The 21,953-nt window shown below is 45.8% G+C and overlaps 1 protein-coding gene across 1 annotated transcript in view; it reads right to left on the bottom strand.

Moving 5' to 3' along the window:
• pde4a (phosphodiesterase 4A) overlaps window positions 1-21,744 on the bottom strand; it is a 588,039-nt gene extending 566,295 nt beyond the window's left edge. The window contains exon 1 of the mRNA XM_062974138.1: window positions 21,473-21,744. The gene's annotated coding sequence lies outside the window, so the exon portion shown is untranslated. The remainder of the gene's footprint in view (window positions 1-21,472) is intronic.
• Window positions 21,745-21,953: the final 209 nt, after the last annotated feature.

The following is a 21,953-nucleotide window of genomic DNA, read 5'->3' as shown; positions in this document are numbered from 1 at the left end:
GCGCACTGCGTGCAGCATTTGAAACGAGTAGTAGACATGCGAAGAGTCCGAAGTGAACCTTGCGGCGGAAAAAAAGGAACTGGAGAGCGGGCGCCCGGGGCTGCCTTATATGCCCCTTGGGAAGGGGGGCGTGGTTACCGCCAAAATTTGAACTTCAGCTTGGAAGAGTTTCTGACGGAACCTGCGCAGGCGCAGTTTCTCCATTAGTGTGCATTCACAGAGTACACGAAGAAAAAACTAAGTGTAAGCAAGATATTGTAAAGATGAACCAATAAAAACATTGTTAAAAAGCAAAGGTGTCATTATCTCAGCCACCCAGGTGGACAAATTTAGATTTTGGAATATTTTGGATTTTGGAACTCTGGATAAGGATCATACAACTTATATATAGGCAAAAGGACCACACAAATGAAACAAAGACATCCTTTTGGCAAGCTAATACTTAGGAACAGCCTCCAAAAGGAGGAAGTGTTTACCCCCAAGTTCAACTTTTGAATAAGCTGATGGATGGCCTCTTGGCACCACAAGCAGATTCAAATAAGGGCTAGGTAAAATAGACTTCATTAGACTGATGAGTAGTGAAGTCATGTAAAGCTAATCAAATTCTGACAGTCATTTTATAGTTTCAGGACAAGCCACTGTAGGAAGAAGGTAGACTAGAAATCAGATAAGCAGTGAGAAAAGCAAGATGTATCTAATCTTTTCTCTGTCTACTGTTTGATCACTTCCTCCTCCCACTACTCCATTGCCATCTGTGTGTGTGTGTGTGTGTGTGTGTGTGTGTGTGTGTGTGTGTGTGTATACATTCACATGCATACTCATGCATATTGTTGTTGGGTGCCTTCCAGTCATTTCCAACTTATGATAACCCTAAGGCAGCCCTACCATAGTGTTTTATTGGCAATAGAAAGGGTTTGCTGTTGCTTTCTTCTGAGCCTGAGATAGTGATTTCCTTAAGATCACCCAGTAGATTTCTACGGCCAAGCAGGGATTTGAACCCTGGTCACCAAAGTCATAGTTCAATGTTCAAGCCACTTCAGGATAATACCCTTGTTAAAAGGCCAGGTCTCTGTTTGGAGAATCTTAGTGGAATTGAGAAGCAAACTGGGACTTGTGAATCCGTGCTGCACTTCTAGAAGCACATATATTCTGGGTAGCCTAAATATCCAGGAAGATGGAAGATGTGCAGCTGTCAACCTCACCTACGCCCTGAGTGAGAAGAAGGCAGGATCTCCTTCATGAGATCAAACTGAAACTCAAGGGTTGTCTATGCTGATGAAAAGTCTGTACTCACCTTTGTAGCCACTGAGATTCAGATAGCAATATTACTGATGATTTGCTTGCAACTGAATTCTTTGGGTTTTTATCTGATTTCAGAAAGTTGCCTTTTACCCACAATTTTCCAGAAAAACCTATGTTTTGGTGTATTGCCAGCCCTCTGAGGTGCCACTGTTGCAAGATTGGGGGAATTGGGGGGGGGGGACAGTATTAACGAACCTCCACTTATTAGGATGGCCAAAGCAGTTCTGAACCATATGATAAAAGGCAGAAATAGGTATATTCATATAAACAACAGGGGGGAAAGTAGAGTGTCCATGGCCATATAGCTGAAAATAATGCAGAGAATTAGAACATGAGTTCACCAATAGAATAGAATATATATATATGGTTTATGATGATCTCATCATGATGTGTGTGATGTGTGTGGCGTTAATGGAACCATCATGAACAGGGAAAATGTGGTGCAAAACACATTTTCCCCCACCAGTGTAGAAAAACTCTCAATCCTGTCTCTCAATCCATTTCCAAGCACCTCCGCCCTTCTCTTGAGCTTACAGAAGGGTGTGGACTCCTTCAGACTTCGTGCTTTGATTCAGAGGTACTCAGAAAAGCATCTTTCTGGGTGCCTCCAAAGCCCAGATTTAGGTCAGACATAGTCCACACCCTTCTCTCACCGGACTAAAAAAACGGGTGCCAAAAGATCACTTTGCACTCTTTTCCCTCTGTTTTTTCACTCCCCACACAGACCAGGCAAGAAGAAATCAGCTGGTGGTGGCCTAGCAACAGACACAAACACGCCAGGCCCCTTCCCTTCATCCTGAAAGAGTGGCGTGTTCTCATTCTCCTCAAAGCTAGCAAAAAGAAAGCCCAAGCAAAAAACACTCTGAAGTCATTTAAGATTCAGGCATTCAGACCTTCATTGATTAATCTTTTTTCTGATCTGGAAAATCTGTGTGAATGGTCAGATATTCTAAGGGCGCATCTCCACTGTAGAATTAATGCAGTCTGACATCACTTCAACTGCCATGGCTCAATGCTATGGAACCAACTGAGTTTTAAGGGTTATGGTGGCACAGCGGGTTAAACCGCTGAGCTGCTGAATTTGCTGACCAGAAGGTTGGCGATTCAAATCCGCGGGACAGGGTGAGCTCCCGCTGTTAGCTCTGGCTTCTGCCAACGTACCAGTTCGAAAACATGCAAATGTGAACAGATCAATAGTTACTACCTCGGCGGGACGTTGCTCCATGTAGTCATGCTGGCCACATGACCTAGGAGTTGTCTACAGACAACTTGGGCTCTTCAGCTTAGAAATGGAGATGAGCACCACCCTCAAAGACAGGAGAGGACCATCACTCCTCAGAGCCAGAAGGGGAAACATTTACCTTTTTCTGTGTTTGTTGTTTCTAGGCATTGAATGTTTGCCTTGTGTTTGTTTGCTGGAATCCGCCCTGAGTCCCCTTGAGGAGATAGGGCGAAATACAAATAAAGTACAGTAGAGTCTCACTTATCCAACATAAACGGGCCAGCAGAATGTTGGATAAGCGAATATGTTGAATAATAAGGAGGGATTAAGGAAACACCTATTAAACATCAAATTAGGTTATGGTTTTACAAATTAAGCACCAAAACATCATGTTATACAACAAATTTGACAGAAAAAGTAGTTCAATACGCAGTAATGCTATGTAGTAATTACTGTATTTACGAATTTAGCACCAAAATATCATAATGTATTGAAAACATTGACTACAAAAATGCGTTGGATAATCCAGAACGTTGGATAAGTGAGTGTTGGATAAGTGAGACTCTACTGTAGTAGTAGTAGTAGTAGTAGTAGTAGTAGTATTACAAGATCTTGAGCTTTCCCTGCTAAATAGTGCGAGTGCCACATCAAACTACAACTCCCAACATGTCAAATTGTATTGACTCTAAGTGTAGATTCCTTTTTTCCCAGAGAAAGCAGCACATACTGAATTTCTATACCTCATGAAAACCATAAATTCCAGCAGAGTTTGGCAACTAAGCAAATAAATTGGCACCTCTTTTGGCTCTTTGCGAGATTTTCTGCCAGGTTATTTGACAATCAGGGCTGGAGTCTCTTAATGAAAGATGAAGGGGCTTAAAAAGATATCAGTCAGACCATGGCTCTCCTGCAGGTGGCATGAAACTTATGCCTCTAATCTTCTCTGCTGAATATGAACAAAGCCAAAAGGAGACTGCAGCTTGCATACAATGTCACACACAATACACTTCGGCATTTCCCAGCAAAGGATAATTCCCCTTTAGCAACCATAATCCACCATAGAGATACCCAAATGCTCTGCAGTCTTTTACTGCAACCAGCTCTGTCATCCAGCGTAGCAATAACTATCAGCTGGTCTCCTTAATATCCTCCAACAGACACTAGACGAACAGTAATTGCCATATAAAGTCTTTGGCAGCACTGTCGTTTTGGGACAACTTGCAAGGAACTGGCTTAGAGAATGCTGTTCTGGAGCCTTGATTCTTGGCTGCGGAGCTGCAAGGATTAACAGAACAACCTCTCGTTCAGATGTGAAAGAGGGCAGGAGGAAGGAGTTGTCCTACTGAATACTTGAAATGCAGTTATCTGCTGTCATGCTGCCAGTGTGAAATGTATTCCTTTTATTGATCCTGAGAAGTTAACTAGAACAAAATATGCATCTGCAGAATTAGTATCTGCTTTTTCTTTTTAAAAAATCTCTTACTACTATTGATTTTCAGTGATTTCACTGTGTTTTTACTACAGTTGTTCTAGCTGCCTTGGGTGCTGAATGCAGAATAAATGAATGCATTATTGAGTAAAGGTGCATAAGATCAGAATAGTATCACTCGTTCAACATTGTTTTAAGTCTTCCCCACTTCACCCCAAGAGACACTTCCAAGCTTTTTAAAAAATCCATTATAGATGAAGGTACATGTTACACAAACAGAACAAACTAAATTCTTGACAATACGTAAATCCGAGAGATAAATAATCCTTGATCTCTGACAAAATCCAGTTCCTAAACTCAGCGGGAACAACACAGAACATAATCTTCAGCATGAAAGTTCTTACATTAAAAAAATCCACAGAAAACAGACAATCACATTTAAATAAGCTTATAGATTAATCCTGTTCGTGTTTATTCAGTAGCCCCATGAGATCATGAGAATTTCCTTCCAAGTAAGTGTGTTGTTAAAGCTGCTATCCTAATTATCCCAACAAAGCAGCATCTTTGTTATGAAACAGAAGGCCCTTCCACACAGCCATATAAACCAGAATATCAAGGCAGATAATCCACAATATCTGCTTTGAACTGGGTTATCTGAGCCCACACTGCCATATAATTCAGTTCAATGTGGATTTTATACAGCTGTGTGGAAAGGCCAGAGTTTCGTAAGCAAAGAGGGACAGATCTCTGCCCCAAGATACTTGCAATGTAACTGCCAAGCACGACAGGGAGCAAAAGAGTAAGGGGTGCCCTGCGAAACAGCAAAGGAGAGGCAATGCAGTGAATAATAAGTCCTTGTTTTAACTGAAGAAATGCAAGAAATTATGCCAAGGAAATCCTAAATGTCTGACCAACCCTTTTCAGAAAACATGTCAACCAGCAGTGTGTGTTCCCTTTACTTTGTTCACAAAGAACCCTCTACAATGAGAACTGCCAAAGGATGTGCCTTCATCACTATAAAAAGGTTTGCATTTCCCTAGTGATAGATTGGTGTAATATACCTTTTATTACTTTATTATTTATCCAACCCAGGATTTTACCAAAGTATGTCTATTTTATGTGATCTTATTAGTTTTATGATCTATTCTATTGTTGATTGATTTGTTTTATTGTTGTGTTTTTACATTGTCTATTTATCCTGAGCCCCATGTAAGCCGCCCTGAGTCCCTTTGGGGACATGGGGCAGGGTATAAAAATAAAATTATTATTATTATTATTATTATTATTATTATTATTATTATTACATAACATTGCACAATGCTGATTGGAGCACTGGACTATGGAGATCATGGTTTGAATCCCTACTCAGCCAACTCACTCGGTGATTCTAAGTGAGTCACACACTTTCAGCCCCTGAAATGCTATTACTACATAGCATTACTGCGTATTGAACTACTTTTTCTGCCAAATTTGTTGTATAACATGATGTTTTGGTGCTTAATTTGTAAAATCATAACCTAATTTGATGTTTAATAGGCTTTTCCTTAATGTCTCCTTATTATCCAACATATTCGCTTATCCAACATTCTGCCGGCCCGTTTATGTTGGATAAGTGAGACTCTACTGTAATGTGGATTATCTGCTTTGATAATCTGGATTATATGGCAATGTAAAGGAGGCCCGAGAGTCGTTTTAAATGAAGCAGGTGGACAAAATGAGCCCTATTAACTAATATCTGACTGTTTGCAGTTCTGGGCAGTCAGTTGTGTTTGCATTGTTTTAATCTGGTTGGTTGTGTGTGCTTTTATCAGTTATTGTGAGCTGTGAACAGAAAATAGGGATGTTAATTCTTTTATGCACAACTCACAAGACTGTGTATCCACAGCCAAATACAAATATGCAATACCATTCGAAAACATCACATGCTTTCCAAGTGTTATCCAAGTTATGCCCAGCAAATATAACTACCACACAATTCATTTGCCAGTTGAAAGCCAGTGCTTGTCACAAATCTGCCAGATAACTCAACTTGTTACTCTACCCTATCCTACCCTAACGCTCCACCCAGCATGACCAGCAGAGATTGTGGGAGTTGCTGTCCAAAACATATGTAGGGCCAAAAGTTGCTCATTGGTGACAGAAATGGAGAAAATATGTAACTTGCCACATTCACAACATCCAATTGTGCTGTTGCATATTCATCAGAAAACAAGAGAAATATCTCAAGGCAGTCAATGACATATTAGTAAAAAGCCAAAGACCTTTCATCTTGTATATGCTTTCAAAGGCATTCCTTGGGGGCTACATACGTTCATAAAAAGATGCAACACATAAACACATAATAAAACAAAGCATAGCTTTCCAATGATGAAATCCTTATTCTGTTTATACACTGCCCATGTTTGAAATTTTTGAAGCCGAAACTCTGATACTTTTTACTAGACAAAAAGAATAAGAAAAAAATGTCTTCCAGTTCAACATATACCTACTGGGAGACACAAACTTTGCTTTCTATGAAACTAAATTTTGGAAAAAAGAAAGAATTTTGTTCACCTTTCCAAGACAGTAGTGAGAAAACATCAGATACACAATTTTTCAGCACAAAAGATATGTATTTGTTTTAGGAGATGAACTTTGATTATATATCTGCTGCTACAAATAAGACAGACTTTAAATAACAAGTTGTCAGAAAGTAAACAGAGACACATTGGGAGAAGGGGAAGGACACAACCTTTGGGTTGGCTTCTTTCCATCACCAGTGCAGACAATTGTTATGTTTTATGCATGTATAATATTAGACACTCAAAACAAAAACATCAGTCAACTGATCTTCCTTTGATCGGAAAGTATCTTCACACTGCCCTGAGGAAAGTTACCAGAACAGAAGGTATGGCACAAGACAACACCTTTTGAAATCCAGAGGCAAAAAACTAACCTGGGCAGATTTCTCTTTAGATTAAGAAACAAGCCTGCCACTACTGGCGCTTGAATTTAAGTGACTTCTGACCACTGAATAGGGCAGAGTGGACACCCGAACAGAAAGAGCAATTGTAAAGTGATCAGATAGAGCTACAAAGTCTGGTCCCATTCTGCAGACTTACAGGCTGTCACAGACCGCCTCCTGATCTCAAATCTCCACCCGATTCTAAAGCTCACTACACTGGTCTGCATGTTGGCACTTTGCCAAGCCACACCAGCAACAGATCCAATCTTCCACCCCATTGAAATATGTGGTCTTTATGCAATTTCTACTTAGTAAAGAGGGATTCCCAAGCCAGCTGCTGAAACAAGCAGCTCAGCCAAATGTGGGCAAACACACGCGCACACACACACACACAAAGGGGAGACTGAAAGGGAGGGAATGGTCCTCAATTTAAACCCCTCAAAGGAGTTATTGAAGGAACCTATGTTCCCTTGCCAGAAGTGTTGTGCAAGAGGCTCCGCTTGGCTTGCACTGCTTGACATGCGACACACGCTCTCCTCCTGCTCGTATGCTGGAAAGCACAGGAGCTCTGTTTTGCAGATGATCTTCCTTCCTATCTTCAGCAGCTGACTCTCTGGCTAGGGAGAAAAACAAGACTTTCTCTACCTGGCATGACAAACAATGCTTTCCTGTTGAAACCAGCACCTGGCAAGAAGGAAGCATAGCCAGCCCAGGGTAGCAATAGGATCAGTGTGCTCCCTTTATTTTAGTGGGGAATCTTTCCACCAGATTATCTCTACAGATAAAATCTTGCTGCCCTCTGCTATATTGCCATTAATAGCGCCCCAAAGGTGCTATACACATCCTTTTTATAAGGCCATTTCTGCCATAGGGGTGGACACTGTGTTGCCCTGGGAACACCTGTGCCCCCTCAAGATACCCTGGACTTCTCCCAATTCCCTGGATCATTCTTTTTCGGTAAAAAGGGGGCAGACACATTACTCAAGTCTCCAAGTGAGGCAATTAACCATCTACATAGTTTTCAGGATTCCCCCTTGCTCTGTTTAACATTTAAAAAAATTACCCTTCTCAAAACCAGAAGTTGACATGTAACAGATTTTAAAATACTTTTTCATGCCTAGTTCATCGTGGAAATTATATTTTTTCAGCATTTTTATGGATAGTGGATGTGGGAGTGGGCATGATTCCACACTATTTGACATCCTTGTTAAACTGGCGATGCTTGGGGCAAATCTGATATTTAAAAACAAGGACAAAGTACATGCACCAGTTGGATTGGCATTGCCTGGGAATGCCTTAGCTGCGTACTACCATATGGCATGGGGTTGGCATAGATGGCCCTTGTGGCCTTTTCCAGCTCTAGGATTTTAGAGCAAGCCCCCAGAACAGGGAGGCATGAGCAAGTGAAAATGAGGATACAAAAGCTCTAAAATCTATTGCTTGTCCAGACTAGGTAATGAAATTTATCTATTATTGACCATAATTGATTCAATGGATCTACTCCAACAATGTATAATGGTTCTAATGTTAGACTACAACATTAGAGACCAGAGATCGAATCCCCACGAGACCATGGAAATCCACTGTGTGGCATTGGGCAAGTCACACTCTCACCCTCAGAGGAGAGCAAAGGCAACTCTTTTACAAAGAAAAGCCCAATATAAAAACACTATATATCAGAAATGACTTGAAGGCATACAACAACTCTAGCAGGGACTAACCCATAACCTATAAGTGTTTTTGCACAGACTTCTGGGGATGAATGGGTATACTTGAGTCCACAGGGCTACAATCCTTGATCCAGTTGATCCCAGGGATTTGGGCATCCTTCCAGACGGGGCACTCAGTCAAAAGATATCCTCAAGTATCAACTTAATTTTTTTTCTTTTGCAGGCTATTACTGGACAAGAAAATATTGTGAGCCCTTTCCATTGCGCAGACTGGCAGTGGCTAATGAGAATGGCAACCTGGAGAACCAACATGTGTGCTCAAGCCCTAGGGAATTTCCCTCTGGTGGCGGGGGGGGGGGGGGGATAGCCAAGAGGATTTGCCTTTTGGAAAATGACAACATTTGGAGCATCATTTTTCAAAAAAGAAAATTGCAAAAGAAGCAAGGTTACTCCTCAGTTATGCAGACAAGTCCATTGATGAAGAAATAACAAGTGGGCACAATAAGAAAGAATGATAAGGAGAGGAAGTCCACAGGGAACATCAATGACCTCCACATAATTTGAGTGTAGTGAGCAACTGCCAAAACAGCAAAATGGTTTGAATGTTGATCTATGACCCTGATCACACATTCTCAGCCCCAGAAAACCCTCTGATAGCTTGCCTCAAGTCCCCATAAGTCAGAAATGACTTCAAAACACACAACAACAAATGAAAACTGTGCTGCCTAGTCAGGCACATGGACCGCTGGCCAAAGTAGTTAGGCTTTGCCTAAAGTGTTTCTAGATGGATTGTGATTAGGTTTACTATTACCCTATATATTCATGTAAAAGTTTAGAAATTTGATTTTAAAAATCCCCCCTCTGCAGAATGACCTTTGACTTATCCACAAGTCATATTAAATTGTATAATTTTGGCTCTTAATCCTGCCATCAACTTATAGATGTGATTGGCTTGCGTATATACAGTATTTCAATACAGACCTCAGTTTTGGTGATTTACTGCTGGCAAGGAGCCTGAGCTGTTAGAAATTGTCTATAGCAGAGCTTTCCAAATGGTGTGTCCCAATACGTTAGTGTGTCAACTACAATGTGTAGATGTGCTGCACAAACATAAGCAGAGACTGCTGAGTCCGTGTGAAATAAGCAAAAATTCATATATTTTGCAAATTCATTGAATCTGTTGTGTTCCCATATGGACAGGTTGCTCACCTGTAACCATGTTTCTTCGAGTGTACTCTGTGAATTCACACTAATGGAGAAGCTGCGCCTGCGCAGGTTCCGACGGAAACTCTTCCAAGCTGAAGTTCAAATTTTGGCGGTAACCACGCCCCCCCCTTCCCAAGGGGCATATAAGGCGGCCCCAGGCGCCCGCTCTCCAGTTCCTACGCCGCCAAGGCAACGAGAAAGGGAGAGGTTTGCCAGAGGGGAAGGAAGGGCGGGTTTGTGTGAATTCACAGAGTACACTCGAAGAAACATGGTTACAGGTGAGCAACCTGTCCTTTTTCTTCGTGTACTCTGTGAATGCACACTAATGGAGACTGACACGCTAAGGTCCCGGATGGTGGGACAAGGCAAACTCGACAATTTAGTGAATGTCCAAACACATATTTATTAGGACATAATGAGATAACAGTCCCAAGAGACCAGTGCAATCAATTGTCCGAAAGGACCAGTGCAATGCAAACATGAGCATAGTAGAAGAGGAAACATAACATAGAAATTTTTCAATAAACATGATAGAAAAAGACACTCAATTGCGTATAGTGCATATAAACGCTCTCCCAGGGGGAGAGGGACAAACACATCGTGGTCTTTGACATATCCGCCAGGGTCAATAAGGCGGTACCAAGTAACAGAGCAACTGCTCAACACAATCAGGGAAAAACATATCCCTAGAGGTAGGTATGGGGAAAACGACCGGCCGAAAACTTGAAGGAGAGGTACAGAGAGTCACCTGTGGGTGAATATAAGGAGAAAAGACGTTTGAGAGTCAGGAGAGGCAAGATGAGAGTACTGATCTTGCGAAGGCCGAGTCCTTTAAGGCTTTATTGTCCAGCCTGTAGTGAGAGACAAAGGTAAGAGGGTTTGACCAGATAGCCGCTTTGCATATGGAGTCAAGCGGAATACCCCTAAGGAAGGCGGTTGAAGCCGAGAGGCCCCTAGTCGACCTCGGGCGGATGGATGGAGGAGGAGGTCGCTTGGCTAGTTCGTAGGCCAACTCGATGGCCTGAGCGATCAAGTGGGACAGTCTTTGGGAAGAGATGGGATTACCCAACTTGTCCTGGGCATAGGCGACAAAGAGTCTTTGTGTCTTACGGATGTCTTTGGTACGGTCCCTGTAGAAGAGAAGTGCCCTTCGAACGTCGAGAAGGTGCAGTTTTTGCTCTAGAGGAGAGGAGGGGTTAGAGAAGAAAGCTGGTAGGACAATGTCTTGATTGAGGTGGAAAGCTGACACCACCTTAGGGAGAAAGGTAATGTCCGGGCGAAGAACAGCGCGGTCATGGTGAAAACGTAGATAAGGCTCGTCGACCCTGAGAGCAGCAAGCTCGGATGGCCGTCGTGCCGACGTGATCGCCACTAGAAAGGCCAACTTCCAGGAAAGCAGACGGAGATCGGTCGAGGCAAGCGGTTCGAAGGGAGCAGAAGTGAGTTGAGAAAGTACAAGTTCGAGATTCCAGCCCGGCGTAGGTGGTAGCGACGGCGGGCAGATGTTATTGTAGCCTCGGAGAAAGGTTTTGATCAAGTGGTGAGAAAAGAGAGATGGCTGACCGTGGCGTTGAAAAGACCAGGAAAGAGCTGCGAGATAAGCTTTAATAGAAGCGAGAGAGAGTTTCTTCTCGACGAGGGTCATGAGGAAGTCGAGGACCACCGATACCGAGGTCGGGAAGGTGTCGACGTTACGGGATCGAAGGAAGGCGTGAAAGCGAGAGAGTTTATAGGAATAAGCCTTGGTAGTAGACGGCTTATGGGCTGCCCGAAGGACGTCTTGCAGGTTCTGCGGAAGGGAGGCTAGGTAAGAATCCTCCATGCAGTGAGATGAAGGGAAGGGAGGTCCGGGTGAAGAATTTTGCCGTCCTCCCTTGAGAGAAGGTGCGGCGAGGGAGGCAGAGGGCGAAACGTTGCTCTGGAGAGACGAAGAAGGGCCGGATACCACGGTTGGCGGGGCCAGGCCGGAGCTATGAGAATCGCTGTGACCGAGATCGAGAGAAGTCTTTCGAGAACTTTCGGTATGAGAGGAATCGGTGGAAAAAGATAAAGCATCTCCGCCGACCAGTCCAGTAGAAAGGCATCTCCTAGACAGCCGGGGAAGGAGTTCGGGGGAAGTCTCGCCCCGTAGCGGGGTAGCTGAGCGTTGTGGGGAGACGCGAAGAGATCCAGAGTAGGGCGTCCCCAGTCGAGGAACAGACCGTCGAGGATCTCGGGATCGAGCTTCCACTCGTGAGAGGAAGATGTCATCCTGCTGAGGGCATCTGCTAGGTCGTTTTGGGCGCCCGGCAGGTGGATTGCAGAGACCTGTACGTCGTGGGCTATGCACCAAACCCAGAGACGGGAGGAGAGGAGCATCAACTTCCTCGAACCCGTACCGCCCTGTTTGTTGATGTAGAATACTGCTACGAGGTTGTCCGATTGAATGAGGATGGACTTGTGATGGAGGAGGCGGGAGAATGCTTTCAGGGCTTTGAGAATGGCGAGAAGCTCGAGAAAGTTTATGTGGTTGGCCCTCTCGGATGGGGACCAAAGATCTTGAACCGTTAGACCGCTCATGTGGGCTCCCCAAGCGTAGGTGGAGGAGTCCGTGGTTATGGTTAGCGACGGCGGGGCTGGATGAAATGGGAGGCCCCTGCACACGTTTTGGTGAGACGTCCACCATGAGAGGGACTGGCGGACGAACGACGGTACCGACAGATATCTGGAGTTGTGGTGGTAGAACGGCTTGAAAGTGTCTATAAACCACCTTTGCAGGACCCGAAGGCGCAGCCTGGCAAACGGGGTCGTGAGAACCGTGGAGGCCATGTGGCCCAGAAGGACTTGGATGGCACGGGCTCTGACCCTCTGGGCAGATCGACAAAAGGCGATGTGGTGGCGGAGAGCTAGGAATCTGTCGAACGGAAGTGAAACAGTCTCTGTGACGGAGTCGAAGAGGGCCCCGATGAACCGGATTCGGGTTGACGGGGAGAGATTTGACTTCTCGGAGTTGAGTTGGAGGCCGAGAGATTTTAGAAGACGCAGCGTGAAGGAAACGTGGTTTTCGAGAAGAACCGGATCGGGCCCGATGAGAAGCCAGTCGTCCAGATAAGGAAAGACCGTGATGCCATGTAGCCTGAGGTGGGCCGCTACGGCGGCGACGACCTTGGTAAAGACCCTCGGGGCCGTAACGAGACCGAAGGGTAAAACGGTAAATTGGTAGGTTTGGTCGAGAACTTTGAAACAGAGGAACCGTCTGTGCGCCTCCCGTATCGCCACGTGGAAGTAGGCGTCTCGTAAGTCTATGGAGGCAAAGTAGTCTCCCCGCTGCAGCATCGGGAGGATAGAGGCAATAGAGACCATCCTGAATTTGGAAGGGCGAATGAATATATTGAGGGCCCTTAGGTCCAGAATGGGGCGTAGCCCGCCTCTCTCTTCGGGACTGTAAAGTATCTGGAGAAGAAACTTAAAGGGTCCAGTTCGGGAGGGGAGGGACGGATGGCGCCTTTGGCCAGTAATGCCTCGACTTCGGCCAGTATCTCTGGGGAAGGAGTTGAGTGGAGAATGCGACCTGTAGGTGGGAGGTCCGTGAACTCTAAGGCGTAGCCGTCTTGGACAATGCGAAGAACCCATGCATCTGAAGTAATAGACTCCCAATGATTGTAGAAGGGGGCTAGGCGGTCTGCAAAGGCGCCGGAGGGTCGAGGCAGCGTGGGCTCTACATCGGTAGCGGGCGAGGAGCTTTGGCAGAGGTTGGCGTCAGGTACGCCGGTTAGCCTGCGGAGGAGCGGGGGTGGTTCGACCGCGTTGCTTTTGCGGATGAGGTCCCCGACGAGGTTGGTGATGGGTTTGATTATTCGAGCCCGAAGGCCGCCTGAAAGAGTGGTGTCTGAAAGATTGCGGCGGGAAGCGGCGGGAGCGGTGCGGGAACCAGCGGGTGCGCTGAGGTTGCGGTTGGTCGCCACATTTAGACGCAAGAATTTTAAAGTCATGATTAGACTTGAGTTTGTCATCGGTACCGGAGTTAAATAGTCCGAGCGCGTCAAAGGGAAGGTCTTCAATGACCTGTCTGGAAGATGAGGAGAGACCCGAAGACCTCAGCCAGGCGTGGCGGCGGATGGATATCGCGTGGGCAATCATCTTGCCCGCAGTATCACCTGTATGTTTCACCATTTGTATTTGGTGGTGAGCAAGCGAGTCTGCTTCCTGTTGGAGGGTAGTGAGGACGGAGCGGTCTTCGTCCGACATCTTAGCGAAGAAGGGCTGTGCCTTCTCCCAGATAATCTGCTGGTAGGCACCCATGCAGGCTCCATAGTTCGCCATGCGGCAAAGCAAAAGGGCTCCGGAGTAAAGTTTTCGACCCACGGCGTCGAAGCGCTTCCCTTCTCTGTCGGCCGGAGTGTTCGACTGACAACCTGAGGATTGAGAGGCCTTAACGACCAGGGAGTTGGGGTCGGGGTGGTGTTTGAGCCATTCCAAGGTATCATCGTCGGTACGGTACCAAGTCTCGATCCTCTTCGAGGTCGGAGGAATGGAGGAAGGGGTTTTCCAGGAGGCCTGGATAACGTCCAACAGATAAGGCAGGAAAGGGAGTAGCGTGGCCGGCGGAGCTTGGGCCTGCACCCTTTTGAAAACTGGATCAGACACTGCTTTGGAAGTCTGCTTGATCTCCAAACCCAGGGCGTCGGCCATTCTGACCATTTGATCAGAGAAAGCACGAATATTGTCAGTAGGAGAAGGCGGGTCCGCCTCATACGCATCGTGGGGAGGAGAGAGGTCGAGACCGAGAGAGACCACCGAGGCCGAGAGGACAGAGTCTGGGCAGTCAACATCAACATCTTCCTCCTCAGCCCCTTGGGGGGACTGAGGGGGAGAAGAAAGCACAGTCTCGGGAGGAGGCATGGCCTCGCGGGAAGAGAGGGTCGGAAGCCGAGGATCCTTGGAGGCTGAGGCCTGAGCTGCTCGAGCCAGGCGAGCCATTTGTCTGCCACGCTCCGGTGTCGAGGTGGGAGGGAAGAGCTGTTGGCGTGACGAGTGAGGCGGTGCAAGGGGCTCCGGCACCGGCACCCTGACCACCGTTTGGGTAGAGTGGTGGGGTGAGTCCTGCAGCTCCCCGTCAGATAGGGGGTGCAATGGAGATTGAGAAACATCTCTAGGCCTCTGTGCTGGCACAATTGGAGAGGATCTTCTCGAGGAGGTTGCCGAGGAAGATGGCTGGTCTCTCCTTGAGGAGGCCGAGGAAGAGGAGCGCTGAGTCAGCCGTTTCTTTGTCGGCGGTTGCTTGGAAGCAACCTTCAAGGACTTGCCAGGTGTGGGAGGAACCACAGCTGAGTCAGATTGCGCTCGACGAGACTCCTCGTGAGCCCTTTTAAAGGCTATTTTGATAGCAGAGGAGGACGGAGGGGAGCCGATACGAGAGCGGATCGAGGTCACCGAAGCCAAAGAGCTCGACGTCGAGGAAGGCCCCACCTTTCCGGAGCGGGTCGATACGGTAGCCGTCGTCACGGTACACGGTGGCTTGACCGGCTTAGCGGCCCTGGAGGTCTTGGACGCCCTGGACGAGACCGAGGAGGCTTTAGCTGACGGAGGCTTAGCTGGTGGCGCCGACATAGCTCTTAGGGCTGAAGACGACGACGTACCCGACGTCGACGGAGTCGGTTCTGGCGCGAGAGATTTTTCGTAAAGTGCCGCTCTAAGCCTAGCGGCTCTGTTCTTTCTGGCCTGAGCTGTGAGAGCTAGGCAGAAACGGCAGGTACCGACCACATGAGCCTCGCCAAGACAGAAGAGGCACTTGGCGTGGCCGTCCGAGTCAGGAATTTTAGCAGCACACTGCGTGCAACGCTTGAAACGAGTAGTAGACATGCGAAGAGTCCGAAGTGAACTGGAGAGCGGGCGCCTGGGGCCGCCTTATATGCCCCTTGGGAAGGGGGGGGCGTGGTTACCGCCAAAATTTGAACTTCAGCTTGGAAGAGTTTCCGTCGGAACCTGCGCAGGCGCAGCTTCTCCATTAGTGTGCATTCACAGAGTACACGAAGAAAAAACTTTATTACTACAATTTATATCTGTGTCTGTATCTCTTATAAAGAGTTGATTTAACCTCCAGTTGGCTAGGAAAACGGAATTACTGTGTCACAAAATGATGCAGGTCTAAAAAGTGTGTCACCAACATGAAATGTTTGGAAAGCCCTGGTCTATAATTGGGCTTAGATGGATATCATTCCAGCATACACTTGATTTTATGTCTTTCCAATTCTGCAAGTGAGGCCAGCAGTCATTACCCATGGGCACAAAACACTTTAGGCCAGGATGTGACCTCCACTACTCCACCTAGGAGGGCTTATTTGATGAGAAAAACACTCATCCCAATCTCTAATTTGTATCTTTACGCATAAGTGGATTCTTTCAGCTTCAGAAGATATTTTGACCCCAAAACCTGGACTTGAGTGTTGGCCCCAACTACACTAAACCTACTCCAGGAAATAATGCCCGACTGCTGAGTGGAGGAAATAATATTAGAGGCAAAGATGAAGTACTTTGGCTACATCATGAGAAGACAGGAAAGCTTGGAGAAGATACTGATGCTGGGGGGAAAGGTATCCTTGAAGTGACTGGATTGACTTTGAAGGAGCTGGGGGTGGCCATGGCCGACAGGGAGCTCTGGCATGGGTTGGTCCATGAAGTCATAAAGAGTCGGAAGTGACTGACTGAATGAATAAACAACAACAGAATAAATCCTTCAAAAGTAGGATTTCCCCACAGGTTGACTCAACCACCCATTCAATTCTGAATTGGGACCTGCCAGTAGGATCCAAGCCAAAATTCGTTATATAGTACTCCACAAGGGCACCCAAGAAAGGATGGGAAAACCTCTCTTCCTTGCGAGAATGTGGAAATAAGGAACATAAATCCACTAGCTTTTGCAGACCCTCAGAAGTATGCTAGGAAGGCTCCAGATGCCCCCATCTCCCAGCCCATGCGGCCCACTCACTCACACAACACTAACTGGGAGGATTTATTTGATGAAAAAAGTCCTTGTATCAGTAGTCTCCAGATAGTATAGATTTCTTCATCCGTTTGGGACCTTCTGACCCAAAAACCTGAACCTGAACATCAGACCCAACTTGAGAACAAAAAAAACCCATATTACATTAATACAGGACATCTTAAACTTTTTCAGTTACAGCCCCTTTCCACCTGAGAAATTTTTATGTGACCCCAGGCATACAAAATAGATATTATAACCAAACATTTACTTATAATAATTGCAAGTCTTGCTAAACAGGCTGATTTTCCCTTTTGTGGAATATAGGTGAAGCATCTTCTGCAGTGTCCACTGTAAATGCTGCACATGTTGCTAACAGATTTGGGCAAATGGGGCGACGCTCGAAAAAGGCTTTGCAGCTACCAAATTTTGGGGGACCATAGCATTGAGGCAAGGGGACCTATCTGGGGTCAGGGCCCACAGTTTAAGAAGCAGTGCACTAGTGAGCCTTCCCCACAGGTTGATTCAACAAGACACTTAGGCCCCTTCCACACAGCTGAATAAAATCCCACATTATCTGCTTAAACTGGAATATATGGCAGTGTGGACTCAAATATCCCAGTTCAAAGCAGATATTGTGGGATTTTCTGCCTTGATACTCTGCGTTATATGGCTATGTGGAAGAGCCCTTAGTTCTGATGAGACCAGCCAGTGGAGGGCCTTGCCAAAATCTGCCACACAATGCTCCACTGAATGATGGGGAAAGAAGGAACATACATTAATTAGCTCTCCCCCACACATGGCTGCCTGTTTTCGCAGGCCCTCACAAGGACGTTTATATACACTATGGACTTTATCACATTGGAATATACTCAATTTCTGAGGCTCTTTGAACACAATTCCCAATAGGTCCTATCACATGACATTTGTCCCCTTCCATCAGTATTCTGTTGGAATACGTCTGCAAAATGTTGAAGAAACTGGATACTAATTGTGTTTTTTGATTTACTACAATTTTATACATTGCTGAAGCACTGTTTTTTACGTGCAATTCATATGTATTTAATTCACTAAAATCTTGTGAGAACGGTAGTTTGACACCCAAAGAGGCATTTGAATGGATTAGGAGAATCTAGCCTTCTGTGGTATGATGAGTCAATGCACAGTACATGCAGTCCCCTGTCAATTTGTTCTTAAGTTAAATTTTATTTAAGTTGGAACAAATAAATATTTAAGTGTAACTCCAACCACACACACACACACACACATACATATATATGCATGCTTTTGATAGCATAGGGAAGGGTATTTGTTTTGCTGTCTATGCCCTGTTTAGAAGATGTTACCTCACTTTCTGTCCCTGTGATGTGTGGATTTTGAAAAAGTTGACTTTTTATAGAAACCAGGATTGGTGAGGAAGCTTCAACGGAGACACCTTTTCCCCATGGTAACTCTTCCAGGAGTGAATTTCCCTTCCAAGGTATAGGTAAAAAGGAAAGGTTTTCCTGTAACATTAAGTCTAGTCCTGTCCGATTCTGGGGGTTGGTGCTCATCTCCATTTCTAAGTCGAAGAGCCGCCGTTCTCCATAGACACCTCCAGGGTCATGATTGCATGGAGCGCTGTTACCTTCCCACCGGAGAGGTACCTATTGATCTACTCACATTTGCATGTGTTCAAACTGCTAGGTTGGCAGAAGCTGGGGCTAACAGCAGGAGCTCACCCCGCTCACCAAATTGGAACCACCGACCATTCGGTCATCAAGTTCATCAGCTCAGCAGTTTAACCCGCTGTGCCTACTGAGGGGTAGAAGTGCTTTTTAACTTTGAATATGTTTTGATGGATTTTAACTATAAATTTTTAGTGTGGTTTGTGTTTAATTCTGTTTTAATAGTTGCATAATTGTATATTTTAAATTGTATACTAATGCTTTTGAGTCCCCCCTGGGGAGATAAAGAGGGGTAAAAATAAATATACTGATAACAATAATAATAGATTCCTATCTCTTTCCGTTCTCTGACCCCTATTCTTAACTAGAAGTCTTTTGTAAGTTGGATGTTTGTAACTCAGAGACAGCCTAAATTTTCAAATCGTAGGAATTGTAACAATCAGGTATGATGGGGAAAGTATGCATGTCATCTCAATACAGTATTCATCCAGTCCTTAAAAAATACAAGATGCTGATGGGCAGTTCCCGAGTGTGGTTCCAATCTATTGGCTCAGGTTTCATGGTTGGTTTCCAGAAAAGGAAGAAACAGTTGAAATCAGTGGGCAGAAATATGGTGCTACTCCATGGCACATGAAGGGGAGGGGGACTTTTGTTGTTCCATATTTGATAGCATAAGTAGAATAGCAATACAGTGTATGTGTGTCTCTCTGTGTGTGTGCATTCTATATTATACTCAAAATAAATTCCAGCATTTTCTGCAAAACTAAAATCAGCAGAAAAAAGGCCTCCCTCCGTAAGAATAAAAACAAAATCTGTTAGGGTTACATAAATGCTCCTAATATCAGCATCAGCAAAACAAAAGATCTGCCTCCAAGTCTAAATATTATATACCAACTTACAACTCATAGTTAAGAATGGGGGTGAGATGACAGGAAGAGAGAGAAATCAGGCCATTGGAAGGGAAATTTACTCCTGAAAGAGTTATCATGGGGAAAATGTTTCTCCACTGAAGCTCTATCCCCAATCCTTGTTTCCACAACAATCCGTTTTTTTCAAAATCCAATTATCACAGAGATGGAAAGTGAGGTGAACTTTTCTGAAGAGGGGCACAGACGGCAAAAGAAACATTGCGGGCGTGTTAACCCTTACCTATGCAATCCAAACCTCACACACACATATACATACATATATATATATATATATATATATGGCTGGAGTTGCACTTACAAAATGTCCCTGTTGTTCTGACTTAACATACAAATGCATCCTCAGAACAAACTGACAGAATCGATCTTGTTGGAAACTTGGGGAATGTCTGTACTGATGTCAATGGATGATACCTCAACATCCCAAGAACACCTATCTCCTCATTCACTCACTCCCTTACTCACAGAAATACACCCAGGGAGGACCAAGTGAGAACTGACTTGGGCCACCCTGGCGTCACGCCCTCTCCATCTTGTGAGAGGGAAACGTGTGTGTGTGTGGGGGGGGGGGCTGTTGTTTGAGGGGAGGGTGCTGTTTAGAGACCAGCCACAGGATGATGTGGACGCCATGGTGGAGAGAAGAAGCATGAGAACAAATATCTAGCCAGCGACGGATCTGGACCAAACTTGGCACACAAATCCAACATCACTAACTTTGAATACTGGTGGACTTTGGGAGTGATTGATCTTTAAATCTGAGAGTTACAGTTCACCCGTATTCAGACAACACTGAACCCAGCAGATGATGGATCTGGACCACACTTGGAGCACAGACCAAGCATGGCCAACTGTGCAAGTTGGCAGGGTTTAGGGTTGATTGTGCTTGGCATATGGGAGCTGTAGTTCACCCTAACCCAGAGAGCACTGAACCTAGCCGACGATGGATCTGGACTACACTTGGTGCACAGAGCCAACATGGCCAACTGTGAATACAGGCAGGGTTTGGGGGGTGATTCTTCTTGGCATATGGGAGTTGTAGCTCATCCTTCTCCAGAGAGCACTGAACCCAGCCAATGTTGGATCTGCACCAAACTTGGCACACAAATTCAACATGGCCAACTGTGCATACAGTTGATTTGGGGGTGATTTTTTTGGGGATACATGAGTTGCAGTTCACCCCACATCCAATGAACCTAACGGAGATTGGATCTGGATTACACTTGGCGGACAGACCCAACATGGGCAACTCTGACTACTGGTGGAGTTTGGGGGTTACTGACCCACGCTTTTTGGGAGGTGTAGTTCACTCACGTCCTTATGCATTTTCTAATGGGAACATTCATAAAAAACAAAATCAAAGACTGAGGTTTGTTTGTTTTTTGTTTGTTTCTTTGTTTGTTTTTGTAATACAGTAGTCTCACAACACTCGCTTATTCAACGTTCTGGATTATCCAATGCATTTTTGTAGTCAATGTTTTCAATACATCATGATATTTTGGTGCTAAATTCGTAAATACAGTAATTACTACATAGCATTACTGTGTATTGAACTACTTTTTCTGTCAAATTTGTTGTATAACATATGTTTTGGTGCTTAATTTTTAAAATCATAACCTAATTTGATGTTTAATAGGTTTTTCCTTAACCTCTCCTTATTATCCAACATATTCGCTTATCCAACATTCTGCCGGCCCGTTTACGTTGGATAAGCGAGACTCTACTGTACTGTATTGCCTAAGTGATATGACCCACAAGCAAACCATGACTTTTTCAAATCACCCGGGCATCGCCGGGTACCCAAGCTAGTGTTTATACAGTTTGTGTGTGTGTGTGGCATGGGCAAACTTAGGCTGTTAGGAATTGTGGGCGTTGAAGTCCAAAACACCTGGAGGGCCGAAGTTTGCCCATGCCTGATAGATAAGCTTTGGAGGGGCTAGGCGCGCGCTAACTCGCCTCCCCACCCTCCCACCCCCGCAGAGGCCGCGCGCAGCCCCTGCAGCAAAACCCCACTGGGCGGGAAAAGAACGGGACGCAAAGGCTTCAGCATCGCAGAGAGAGCGAGAGAGGCTCTGCACCAACCACACAGAGATTTCCCACAATAACAAGACAGCGAGGCGAGAGATTGCCGCCTTGCGGTTGCCTTACCTTGCGGGACGCCTGAGGTTCTCCCAAGCAAGGGATGGAGCAGCACGCTTTGGGACCGCCACCACAGCCCCCATTCGCTGGAGGAAAGGAGGAGGAGGAGGAGGAAGCAGCAACAGCAGTGGCGACGCCTTTTGTTTTCCTGCTGCCGTGTGGACGCTCTACGCGAGGCAGAGCAGGAGCAAAGGGAGGGGGAGAGGTTTCGCTCTCCTCAAGGAGGAAAGCCCTGCCGAAGGTTTCCGAGCCTAAAGTCCGCGGCGAGAAGTGGAGGGAGGAAGCAAGCTGAGGAGTAGGAGGAGGAGGCGGCTGAGGGGAGCAAGCGCCTCGTGCGCCTCGTGCGCGCGCCTCTCTCGCGCCGCAGTCGCGGGGCTGAGGGAAGCCAGGGCTCCACTTTCCCGCCAACGGGGGAAAAGGAAAGCCCACTAACAGCGAAAGAGAGAGAGAGAGAGAGACTCCCCTACCCGCAGAATCAGTGCTGAGAAGT

This window comes from Anolis carolinensis, chromosome 2 (genome assembly GCF_035594765.1).
Source record: "Anolis carolinensis isolate JA03-04 chromosome 2, rAnoCar3.1.pri, whole genome shotgun sequence".
Taxonomy (NCBI): Eukaryota; Metazoa; Chordata; class Lepidosauria; order Squamata; family Dactyloidae; genus Anolis; species Anolis carolinensis.
The sequence above is the reverse complement of the archived record's forward strand: the minus strand, read 5'-3'. Positions and strand labels throughout refer to the sequence as shown.